This window comes from Triticum aestivum, chromosome 7D (genome assembly GCF_018294505.1).
Source record: "Triticum aestivum cultivar Chinese Spring chromosome 7D, IWGSC CS RefSeq v2.1, whole genome shotgun sequence".
Taxonomy (NCBI): Eukaryota; Viridiplantae; Streptophyta; class Magnoliopsida; order Poales; family Poaceae; genus Triticum; species Triticum aestivum.
In genome coordinates, this window is record NC_057814.1 from 434,065,906 (window position 1) to 434,079,298 (window position 13,393).

Consider the following 13,393-nt stretch of genomic DNA (forward strand, 5'->3'; position numbering starts at 1 on the left):
GGAGTTTATAAGTGGGAATTCAAGTAGCTCCTAGGATATCTTTCCGACAGACGCATGATATGAGATTGGGGTTCGACGTCTAGTGGTCCGCCTTTCCACGGTTGGTTTTACAGTGGTCTCGTAGTGTCTTAAAGAGTCCTTGGCTATGCCGACTCGGGGACGCTTCGTATGTCATGTGCACTGCCTTGTACATGATGGTGCTGTACGATCGAGCCCGTGTGTGCCCCACCACGAGAACTTCAGACGAAATCTCTATCATATGTTTGTTCCGGCTTATTCTGCAAGCCAAATCCTTGGTTTTTTGTTTTGTTTTAAGTTGTGGTATTCGAGTTGCTTCGAAGTCAAATGTTGATTCCATACCTTATCCTAAGCGGTGTTCTCATATTTCTATGTGGATGCTAATCCTTGTTCATCTTCAAGGTTGTCTTCTCAATTCTTTCCAACCGACGTGCTCTTTTTAAAATGGATCCGATCATTTCAATATTCGCGAGATCAATTCTCAGTTCTTTGCAACGTTGTTTGTTTCATCTGCCCCAAGTTGCCTTTGTTTTCCCGCCCTCCCACCCTCTTTCTTCAAGGACTCGTATTTCTTAATCAAGTATCATTTTATTGATGTGAAGTCTCTTCATTCTTTTCTTTCAATGTTCTTATCCAGTGATTTCCCATGAAGATACTAACGGAGCCTTAACTTCATCATTATTCGTTCTCTTTCTTCTCCGGTGGACTCATGTCAAGCTTCCAGTGTTGATCGTATTATTTTCCTCGTTTCAAATGCTTTCTCATGCTGGTGTATCTCTTAATCATCCACTTCTCGCTATTCATTTGTTCTGGAGTGCCGAAGATATCTCAGAAGATTTGTATCTCCATTATTAATCCTTTCTAACTATTTCGAGGTTGTTACCTCATTCAAGCCACTTAATTCAACCGGTGCAGTCTCTCTTAAAAATCATTCCAACGGTGTTTCTTTTGAGTGGGCCCTAACCCACAGGTCTCTTTCCAGGATCTTACCTGACTCTTCTAATTCTTTTCGGAGTTATTCTCAAATTCATTGCAAAGTTTGACGTAAGAATGAATTATCATCAGTCAAATGTCTTTCTCCAAGATCTTTCAAATTCTTTTCATTGTTGGTTCGATCTTTCTAATTGTCATTCCGGAGTGCCTCAATAATTCATGGTGGTGTTTCTCATCATCATTCTCAACATTTGAAGACTGAAGAAGAGTTTCCCTTAAACCTTGTCCATTCTCTTGAGGATTCATGGTTCTAGCTTATGCCATCCTCGCATAATTGTTTTCGATTGTGAGAATTCTCATACCCATCCGGAGCAATTCATGAGTCTTTTCAGGTTGATTCTCTGGAGCCATCATCTCAAGTATTATTCATTGTCAGCTTTTCTCATTCTCCAAATCTTACCGGTGCATCGTTCAAGTATTCTCTAATTAGCTCGTGATATCTTCGTTCTCGTGTATCAAATTCCCTCGAGTATTTTCGCGCGCTCTTTAATTCTTAGGGTGGTTTCGTTCAAGATTCCTTTTCCTATGTCCTCATATTAATGTATTCGTTGTTTCAATCCTACCGGTGGTTCGATGAAGACCTTCCCAAGTTTGCGCTATATCTATCTTAATCCTTTCTACGAGAATAAGTAGTATGCCAAATCCGTTGCTTGTCATCAATCTAAATTGGTGAAGGATACGCGTAATGTAATTCTTGTTCTTGTTTCATCCAAGTGATTAATTCCTTCTTCCGGAGTTCGTTCATGATATCAAATTCTCGGTTCCAAGTTGTTCATATTTTCTTTCCGGAGTTCCAAGTTTTCTCGGTTATATCATTTCAAAGCTCCACCCAAATCATTGCAAGGCTTCACCTTGTGTTGTCAACTTCTCTTTCTTTTTATCATCCTTTTATTACCGGAGTTCTCACGAAGGCTCAACATGGTGGTTCGTCAAGGTTTCCTTTTCATTCTTCAATTGTTCTTCAAGATTTCTCTCAGAGTTAAGATCCGCCAAGCTATACTTCAAAATAAACATGGTGCTCAACACATGTTTGTTTTGAGGAGTTCAAGCATTCTTCATCTTGCATTCTAAAGTGCAATTCGTTCTACCTTATCATTTGAGGCGGTGTTATGTCATTCTTGACAATTTGAGTTCGCGTTTCATGATTCACATGTTGTCAAGAATGAGATATTTTAAATCCACCAATCTCTTCGTTGGAATTATCTTGTGTCATGTTTCACCTAAAGCCTTCCCTAAGGAATGTTGCTATTATGGTGCTTATCAATGATCCAAGTTTTCTCCTATCCTCTTGGTGAAAGAAGTTTTTCATCGCCTTGGTGCTCTCACTCAAACCAATGGCTTCCTTTAGTGGCCATTTGTCACATCATAATGTTGATATGTTTCCATAAGCCCACTACAAGCTTATTCTTTTCGTTGTTGGTTTTTCCAACAACTCCGATCAATCCTACTTCGTAAGGATGCTCTTTAAAATTTATTTATGGTAGGAGATGTTGGTTTCATTCTTCGTTCTATTCACTCCAACTATCTAACTATCATGCATTGTTTCCGGAGGCTTTGTGATGTTGCTCTCTTCGACCAATCATCTTGTTTTGTCAAGATCATGTAAATTTTCCTTTCTTATCCGTTTTGCCGGAGTGTCGTGTTTTCATTCGAGTTCTCTCATCTTATCAAGTTTTGTCTCCTTCCTCAACCGGAGTGTTGTCTGAAATCTTTCTTACCCCTTGTGCCATTCTTTCATTAGTTACGGAGGCAGTGTGTTGTTAAATTCATCGAGTATCCTCTCATCTTGTAAAGATCATGTTCAATTCCTTCCATTTACAGTCGGAGTGCTGTCCAGATTTTATCACAATTATTCCTTCTCTATCTTGTTTTAACCGAAGTGTTTTCAACTTTGTTCATCTTCGTTGTATTCCTTCTTTAAATTTGTTCAACCTCGCAAGGTTCTTTGGTTTTATTCAATTGCCAGAGAAGCAATTTGTTTTACCTCTTCCTCTTCCGCTTTTCTCCGGTGCCATCCTAGATCTCGGGACGAGATCCTCTTGTAGTGGTGGAGTGTTGTAACGCCCCGAGACCGACGCTTCAGAAGACTTCCATATTTCGTGATCGCTGTGTGTTTCATTTGTGCTTGCTCTTTTATTTTTGCATTGCATCATGTCATCATGCCATCATGTCATTAATTTTTTTTAAAACTCAACCAAGTAAAATTGCATGGATCTTCGATCCATTTAAATCGAGGGAAATGCACATGGTGATTTCTCTTTATAACATATATCCTCCCAATATTATTAGGGAGCTATATTAAAATATTCCATTAACTATGGAATTAATCATAACACACTTGCATAATAATTCCGTGCCTTTTCTGCTTCAAGTTTGGTCACCAAACTCCGCCCTAAATTCTTTCTTCATTTTCCGGAGCTCCACCAAAAATCCGAACATTTTTGGACCTTCCCAACCCTCACTTCCTATTCAAATCATTTGAATTAAATTCAAATGAGTTTGAATTTACATCTTTCAATCATGGTATTTTTCTATTTTCTCGGAACAAGCATATTTTTGTGAGTTCAGGAAAATAATCCCCTTGCCCAAACTCTCCTCCTAGCCTCTCTTTTCTTCTCCTTTTTTTGCTTTGCTAAGAGATTAGAGAGAGAGAGAGAGAGAGATGCAGCCAGCCCACCAGTCCGCAGCTCGGCCTAGCCCGCAGCGCCGGCCCACCTAGGCCCAGCCGCACCCAGCTCTAACCCTAGCCTCTTTCCATCCCCATCTCCTCTCGCACCGCCGCCAGTGCCCGACCCCCTCTCCCTCTCCTCGCGCCCGATCCCCATCTCTCCCTCCTCTCGCTCCCCTCACTCGTCCTCCTCCAAACCCCGTCACCTCCGTACCTCCAGCCGGCCACCGGAGCCCGCTCGCTGCCGCCGGGCTTCGCCTCGCCGCGCTGCCCCAGGACGTCGCTCCCCTGCCGTCTCCGGCGCCGCAGCACCGGAGCTGCTCCTTCCCCGCGACACCGAGCCCCAAGCGCCGCACCTCGCCTGCGATTTCTCTGCGCCATCGACCTCCATCGCGCCCCGCCTCGCGGCCTCGGCCTCGCCAAGCTCGCCTGTCTGCGCCGCCCTTGTTAGTTCTCAGCCGGACCCCTCCAGCAGGGCCCCGTCCCCACCTCCGGCGCGCCAAGCCCGTCGCCTCCCTACCATGGCCACGTGTCGCCCCTCTGCTTCGAGCGCCGCCCGGCCTCCCCGTCCTCTGCGTCGCCTTCCTTCCCCTTCCTCTGTCGCTGTGTCATTGTTCTGGCCGTCGAGCCATCTCCTCCGTCCATCCCCATCGCCCCGCTGCCCCGCTGTCTTCTTCACCTCCGAGCCTGCTTGCTGCAGCTGCCACGCCCTGCCTCTTGGTGTTCTGAAACACCACCATGTCGTGGCCGTTGTTGTTGCTTCACGGTCAGGCACGAGTATCCTTGCTGCTGCACAAACCAGAGGCCCTTTGTCTTGCTTCGTTTTGGATCGGCCAGTACGAGACGCCAAGTGCCGCACCGGACGCCAAGTACCTCTACGAACGACACTGGATGTAAACGAACGTCTACAACTTTCATCCCGTGCATGTCTCCAAGTACCACGACATTGACGGCCCTACAAGTTCAACTACGGTTGCCGCGTACGACTACCGTCGACCCTCGAAGACTCCGTGGACGTCAAGTTCCTCGCCGTGACCCCGAACATCTACGGAATGTGTACGACTATGAAACATGTACCACTACTTCCACTACCGTCGCGAGAACGACTACTTCCCCTACGACACATGAACAACTACTTCCACTTCGAACGCGTTCCGCCCCGAATGCATGCTTCGAAGGTATAACCCTGAGACGACGTCAGTGGACCGAATGCATGTGTTGTATGAGATGCTCGTGTTTGCACCGTTTCTGAGTTGTCATTGCACGTTTCTCCTAGTTTGCCATGCCGTCGACCCGTGGGAACCCGGTTACCAGGAGCACCCCACCATCTCTTGCGTGTTCCACACATCCGCACATTTCTATTTTGCACCGGTATCTCAATCGAGTTACTGGAACCGATATGTTGTCGTGGCATCATTTTCGGATTCGTTGCCATGGCACCCTTTTCTTCCACCACGGTGACAAATGCTTCATAACATGGTCATGTGAATATTTTCATTAAATTGCATAAAACTTGCATATGTCATTCGCATCATGATAACAACATTTTAATGTTTAAAATTGTGTTTGCATTTAAATTTCTATATGCATATGACGATTTATCGGAATTGTCGTTTGTTATTTCCGGTCTCATTTAAACTTGCCTAGATAGGTTGTTTAATTATGCTTCACCTCTTGCCATGTTAATCAACATTTAATATTGTTGGGTACATAACCGAGAGAACTAAACAATTGATGTGGTGTTTCGTCAATATGCAACTCGTTGCATATTGAGCTCCATTTAATTTGTAGTGTTGTTTGTTGCACTTTGCCATGCCATGCCCCATAAACCGGACATGCATCATACTTGTTTGTGCATCATGCCATGTGTATGTGGTGGTTGTTTACCATGTTGTTTTGCTTCTTTCTAGGTTGCTTCTTAGCTTCGGTTTCATTCCGGAGTTGTGAGGATTCGTTCGACTACGTCCGTTTGTCTTCTTCTTGGACTCGTTCTTCTTCCTAGCGGGATCTCAGGCAAGATGACCATACCCTCGAAATCACTTCTATCTTTTCTTGCTAGTTGTTCGCTCTATTGCTATGCCGCGCTACCTACCACTTGCTATATCATGCCTCCCATATTGCCATGTCAAGCCTCTAACCCACCTTTCCTAGCAAAACCGTTGTTTGGCTATGTTACCGCTTTTGCTCAGCCCCTCTTATAGCATTGCTAGTTGCAGGTGAAGATGAAGTTTGCTCCTTGTTGGATTATGTTTATGTTGGGATATCACAATACCTCTTATATTATTAATGCATCTATATACTTGGTAACGGGTGGAAGGCTCGGCCTTATGCCTGGTGTTTTGTTCCACTCTTGCCGCCCTAATTCCGTCATACCGGTGTTATGTTCCTTGATTTTGCGTTCCTAACGCGGGTGGGTGATTTATGGGACCCCCTTGATAGTTCGCTTTGAATAAAACTCCTCCAGCAAGGCCCAACCTTGGTTTTACATTTGCCTCACCTAGCCTTTTTCCCTTGGGAGTCGCGCTCCCGAGGGTCATCTTTATTTTACCCCCCGGGCCAGTGCTCCTCTGAGTGTTGGTCCAAACTAGAGCCCTTTGCAGCGCCACCTCGGGGAAACTTGAGGCCTGGTTTTAGTTGTACGGACTGCTCATCCGGTGTGCCCTGAGAACGAGATATGTGCAGCTCCTATCGGGATTTGTCGGCACATTCGGGCGGTCTTGCTGGTCTTGTTTTACCATTGTCGAAATGTCTTGTAACCGGGATTCCAGGACTGATCGGGTCTTCCCGGGAGAAGGAATATCCTTCGTTGACCGTGAGAGCTTATAATGGGCTAAGTTGGGACACCCCTGCAGGGTATAAACTTTCGAGAGCCGTGCCCGCGGTTATGTGGCAGATGGGAATTTGTTAATATCCGGTTGTAGAGAACTTGACACTTGACCCTATTTAAAACGCATCAACCGCATGTGTAGCCGTGATGGTCTCTTTCCGGCGGAGTCCGGGAAGTGAACATGGTTTCTGGGTTATGTTTGACGTAAGTAGGAGTTCAGGATCACTTCTTGATCATTGCTAGCTCACGACCGTTCCGTTGCTTCTCTTCTCGCTCTCTTTTGCGTATGTTAGCCACCATATATGCTTAGTGCCTGCTGCAGCTCCACCTCATTACACCATCCTTTCCTATAAGCTTAAATAGTTTTGATCTCGCGGGTGTGAGATTGCTGAGTCCTCGTGACTCACAGATACTTCCAAAACAGTTGCAGGTGCCGATGATACCAGTGCAGGTGACGCAACTGAGCTCAAGTGGGAGCTCGATGAAGATCTTGTTCCTTGTGTTGTTTCTTTTCATGTTGACCAGTAGTGGAGCCCAGTCGGGACGATCGGGGATCTAGCAGTTGGGTTGTCTTGTTTTATTTTGATTCCGTAGTCGGACCTATGTGTGTATCTTGAATGATGTATGAATTCATTTATGTATTGTGTGAAGTGGCGATTGTAAAGCCAACTCTTTATCCCATTCTTGTTCATTACATGGGATTGTGTGAAGATGACCCTTCTTGCGACAAAACCACAATGCGGTTATGCCTCTAAGTCGTGCCTCGACACATGGGAGATATAGCCGCATCGTGGGTGTTACATGCCACAAGAGCTCCTGCGAGCGCCGTGGCTTTTATTAGGAATATAATTTAGTTTCGTAAGGCGATCTAATTAGGTATGTAAAAGGAAAAGTTTGCAAACCTTGTGTATCCGTACGCATTTTGTAAGTACGTGCATATGTCACATGCACTAATATTTTATCAGTTAAATGTTTGGTCAAAATTTAGCACAAATTACAATGGTGACGGATAAACCAGGATGGAGGTACTAGTAGTTTAGAAGCCCAAATAAATGTGTGAGGCGCCTTAATGTTATTCTCCACTGTGACTAGTCTTATGGGAAAAGCTGGGGAAGAGACGGCTTATTTTTTAAGCCGCCAAAAGAACTGGCCCTAGGAGTAGTAGCTAGGGATACTGGGGATCGAGTGTCCGAGATGAACTGGAGAAAGTAAATGCAGAGAGATGAAATGCAAGAAAGACGGAGGGATGTGATGGTTGCTTGTCCGTTTATTTTACCAGGCCACTTATTACTGGGAGTGGTTGGGTTTTGTGATATGACAGCTTTACTGCCACGCCACGAGCGGGGTGAGACTCGCGTGCAGCGCCACCCTCTACACTAGTACTACATCAGTCGTGGTTTATTAGTCCCCATTGAATTTGACTGAAGATTTAACTGACAAAATGTTAGTGCATGTCAACAAAAACTATATCGTTGGATTCATATTTGAACATAGTTTTCAATGATATAATTTTAGGTGACATGCATCAGCATTTATCATACTATATATAATGTTAGTTCAATTTTTGGTCGTACTAATCTATAGTAAGGTGCCCGTGCGTTGCACGGAACAGTGAAATGCATTGATCGGGGAGTTGTTTATTTTGACAAAGGATGTGGGGGTCATCTCATGTGTAATGGGTATCGATAGGTTTCTTTGGATATTATTTCATCTCTAGAGCTCACAAACAACCGGGTGAAATAGATAAAAAAGTATCTTTTGCAAACAAAAGCGTCCAACTATTCAACGTGCATCCATAACTTGTGAACAAATAACACTTATTGTGCTTTGCAAGAAATGCTCTTTAAGAATTAGTTTTTGAGTATCGATTGATATACATGTTGGCTACAGATGACATGGCACTTTCATATAGTCAACAGTTGGCTATACTATTAAGTATTAACCATGCCCTTATACACCTAGATGGAGGGATTAAATCAGGATGACTTGGAAGGGGGCAGAGGAGATGTAAGAAATGGTTCATCATATGTCTTTCACTAGTACTATAGTAAAAATTTCATACATGGAAGATTCTAGACTAAACCATAAATGGATACACTTTTATTCATGTGCGATACTCCAATAGAGCAAGATCATGCGTGGAAGTCTCCACATGCTTAGACATAGCCAGTGTCGCCGCCCACATAGCTTCGAGGGGTAGTAACAGTGAGCATGCACCCGTACATCGGCCTCATGCCAGTGTCAGCGTCAGCGGCGTCGCCCCTGGTGCACACTACAGAAACGGGGCGGCGGCCTACGCGGCCCTCGTCGGTGCCCACGATCAAGAGGGAGACGCTGCTGTCCTCCTCCAAGACTAGCAGGCGGCGGTGATCCTCCAGCAACTCCGGCACGGTGAACGGGTAGCACGTCTCGTACTTGATGTTATCTGCCAAGGGCCAGTAGTGATAGACGGACGACTGCGTGAGATGATGCACGAGGTCCGCCGGCGAGCCCCAAAACGGCATCGGGCACTCATAGCAGTAGATGAAGGGCTCCTTGGAGGCATCGACCAGGCCGTCCATGAAATGGGAGTGGTTGTAGGGGACGGTGCGCTAGTTGAATATATGAGCAAGTTACTACGAGATTTAGTCTGAATAAGCACAAAATAAATCATGACGGATATAACAAAGATTAAACTAATCATGTGGACTAGCATAGTAGATGAACAGATCGAATCTAGGACATAGACTAGAAATATGAATTCTACCACGATTTCGAACGGGAAGGACAGAAACACATACAGTGCAACGGGAGCAGCACCGTTGGCATTGAGGTTGTTGCCCATGTCATTGAGGAAGAGGTTGCCGAGGTTGGGGAAGAAGTCGTCGTTGCTAGCAGTCGCGAGAGTGCGCTCCCCAAGATTCAACAGCGCCCGCCGAATGGAGCGCAGGAGGGAGTGGCTATAGGGGACGTTGCGGCCGCCGAATGGAGCGCAGGAGTAGCACACGAAGCAGTGCTCCTCTCTAGTCTCTATCTCTACTCTTATCTCTACCAATATTCTTCCTTTTTTATAATATACTAGTAGCTGTCAAATCGAATAGTACTGCGCCGCCCACTGCACGCCCGGCTGGACACGCCTCCTCGCCTCCATCAAACCCCTCCGTTAAACCCGCATGCAAACCGAGAAACCTACTCCGGCCCGCGGGAGGAAATTTTCCGGTTGCCGTTGGAGAATAATAGAGTCACGTCCAATCCATTTGAGTTAATTGCGTGTATAATTCTCCCTCTATAAAAAGTTAGTTGCATCATTAATCTTGTATTCTAAGTACTCGGTGGGTTTCCACTGTCAGTACAGCGTACATTACTTGCAGGCTGGCTACAGATTCGTACAGAAAGTTAGAAGGAAACGAATCCATCCTTAATCTTGTATTCTATGTACTCTGTGGGTTCCACTCCCAGTACAGTAGCAAATAAATATATATTAAAAAAAGCTACAGTTTAGGACAGAATTCGAACTCAGGCCATCGCGCTGCAAGCATCCGGCCCGGACCAGTACACCAGGTGTTCATTGGGACGATGCAAGAGATAAACCTTTATAGCAATGGGCCCGTCCATTGCAACGGATCCAAAGTAGAATAATACGTATACACAAATTTGAAAGAAAACAGTTTAGTTTTGATATACATATCACTAAAAATATCTTATGTTTCACTCCAAATATATTCTTTGGGCTGTTTTGATGAGGTAAGGGAGGAATGTGGTTGGTTTCAAGATACTAAGGGGTTTTGTGTAAACTGAAGCAGAGAAGTGGGAATTGTTGCAAAAGGACACAACTTACATCACAGCCGTTAGATGCAGATCTAATGGTCAGAAATGGCGGATGGCAGACACACCATCATCACCAACTGAGTCTTTTATAGGAGTACTAGCAAGATGCCCGTGCGTTGCACGGAACATCAAGATGCATTTATATGAGTAGTTTATCTTGTGGGAGATAAGGAGAACGAGGGAAGGCCTTATCTGCAAATGTGATGAGGGGTGCGGGTATCTTTCTGCAAAATTGCCATAGTTTCCTTCTTATCCATCAGATATAGATCGGACAGCCTATATTGCAGGATGGCAGGCACACCATCATCACCAACTCTGTTTTTTATAAGAGTAGAGATAAGTATAAGTAATACTAGCAAGAGGCCCATGCGTTGCATGGAACATCAAGATGCATTTATACGAGCTGTTTATCTCGTGGGAGACGAAGATGAACGAGGGAAGTCCTTATCTGCAAATGTGGAGAGGGGTGCGGGTATCTTTTTGCAAAATTGTCATAGTTTGCTTTCTATCCGTCAGATATAGATCAGACGGTCCATATTGCAGGATGGCAGGCACACCATCATCACCAACTCGGTTTTTTATAAGAGTAGAGATAGGAGTAGGAGTAGAGAAAAAACCGAGTTGGTGATGATGGTGTGCCTGCCATCTTATAGTATAGACCGTCCGATCTATATCTGACGGATAGAAAGCAAACTATGACAATTTTACAAAAGATACCCGCACCTCTCTCCACATTTACAGATAAGGCCTTGCCTCGTTCATCCTTATCTCCCACAACCTCATTGCCGAGCAATTAAAAAAGGAAGTCTCTGGAACAATCTGGCATGGTGGCCGCTGCCGGCGCCGTCCATCCCCATGCCTCCGCCCAGTCCGACCACCAGTCACCACCACGCCCCACTCCTCCTCACCTTATCTATCATCTTTCTCGAGATATCATTTTTTCGATGAAATGGTCGAGATACCATGTTTCCGATAAAATTCTCGAGATATCATTAGTTTTTACACATGGGATTACTCCTGCATGGGTCAATCACAACAGGTGTTTTGTAAAAAAATGCATCTTGATGTTCCGTGCAATGCACGTGCATCTTGCTAGTTTTTTTGCATATAATTCCAAACACCACGTAGACACGGTCTTTGACCATTTTACAACTATGTTAGTATCATTGTTAGTGGTCAGCCGGTGCAAGTTATAGCCCCGGGTGTTTTAACCTTTTTTTAGTAATGATATCTGGCGATTGTTCGCCACGAGCTCAATCATGGCGAATCCCACATAACCGTCAGATTTCCATCCGACGGTGGCCTGTTTTTAAGCCATAGTATTTGACAAAACCGCCACCCTTACACACGTACTGTAACTGCGTCGCGGGCGTTTGCAACTGCCATGTCTGCCAGCGAACGTTTGCTGGGGATTGGAGTTAGCACCGATGGCGGTTCGTAGTCGTTCCACGCTCGGGCATTGAAGTTTGTAACTATTTTAGATTAGAATATACTAATCCTCCGGTGCTAGTAGTAGAGCAGAGTCCTACTCCACTACTACTCTAGTCAAGCAAGTTAGGGCATAGTAGTAGGTACTGTAGGGAGTACCAGTACTGTGATCACTCAAGCAAGTTGTCTGGCATCGATATGACCCTATGCTGCTGATATGTGTCTCGTAAGTCAAGCGGCGTGCTGTAGTCATCATCACCTGTCCACTTCCCGCAGCACATATTCGCTTCTCCATCCTTGTCCGCACATAATCGTCCAATCTTCCATCCCCGCTAAGGCGCCTCCCCCCTCTTCCGAAACCCGTGCACTAACAATGGCAGAACCGAGCAGCGTCCGCCGAAAGAGTGGCTAGAATTCGCTCCCCACAGAGGTAATCAAGCTCATTGTTTCGCGTGTGGACAATCTCAGTACCATGCCGCTCGTCCCGTGCTCGTCGGGGCTGTACCTTTTACTCAAAGCCCTCAGGCCAGAGCTTTTTAAGCCAGCTCCTTGCTTGCTGATACCGCCTGATCTTGAGAAATGGCATGTCACGCAGCATAACAATCGTAGGGTGGCGAGCATCAACCCTTTTGACTGCGATCCGATCCCCGTCACCCTCAACTACATTAACAGTATGTACTGGGTCGGCATGAACACATCTTGGATGGTGCTCGTCGACGGTGGCGGTAGCTGGATGCTCGTGGAGCTCTACACCGGCGATTGATCCCCCTTCCTTCGATTAACACTGCACTACTTTGGCACCGCGGCCCAGAATACTCGGAATCTTACAGTAGCCAACATGATACCAAGTTTGACTTCCTCAAGGTTGTAATCTGCCAAGTGCCCACAAGATCTGCAAATTATAAAGACTTCAGGCTAATTGCGTTCTTCAACCGCGGTCTCGCCTATCTGGAAGGTCACTGCGCTAAGTGGATAAATCTGCACGTCCATCGCAGGATCATACATCCTCCATGGTTCTCTGATGCCATTGACCACAAGGGCTTCATTTACGCTGTCGACTCCTTCTATGGCTGGACGTATTGCTGGCCTACTCTAGTCATCGCTACAAACGGCTGTTACAGCAGTATGTTACTTTCCTATGATATCATGATGGCTTGCTTATATTACTGTCAACATTTACTGAAAAAATATTCATGCTCATAACATGCTGTTCTTAAGATTGACTACATTAAAAGCCCTTTTTATTTGACTCCAACTTGATATGATGTTGTAGGCCGCCTGGTGTCCCTACCGTTCCTAATTCCAGAACCTTTCAAAGAAAAGCGGCATGGCAGTTGCAGGTGGTTCCTGGCTCGATCAGACGACGGCGAATGATTGATGATCGTTCGCACGTACCGGACGTGTTGTTTCGCGGAATACAATCACAGTCACTGCAAGGTCTTTGAGCAGGATCCCAGCTTCTCTGGGCCTTGAGGAATTTTTGACTGGAGGCTGGTAAGTAGCCTTGGTACACGCTCTCTGTTTCTCAAACTGAATTATCTGATTAACCAGGAGATAACCGACGGCAAGGATCATGATGGCAGCGCGGTTTCGTTCATCAGGCAAAACTGTGTGTACACAGCGTACCATGCGTCCCTGCATGCACCATACCC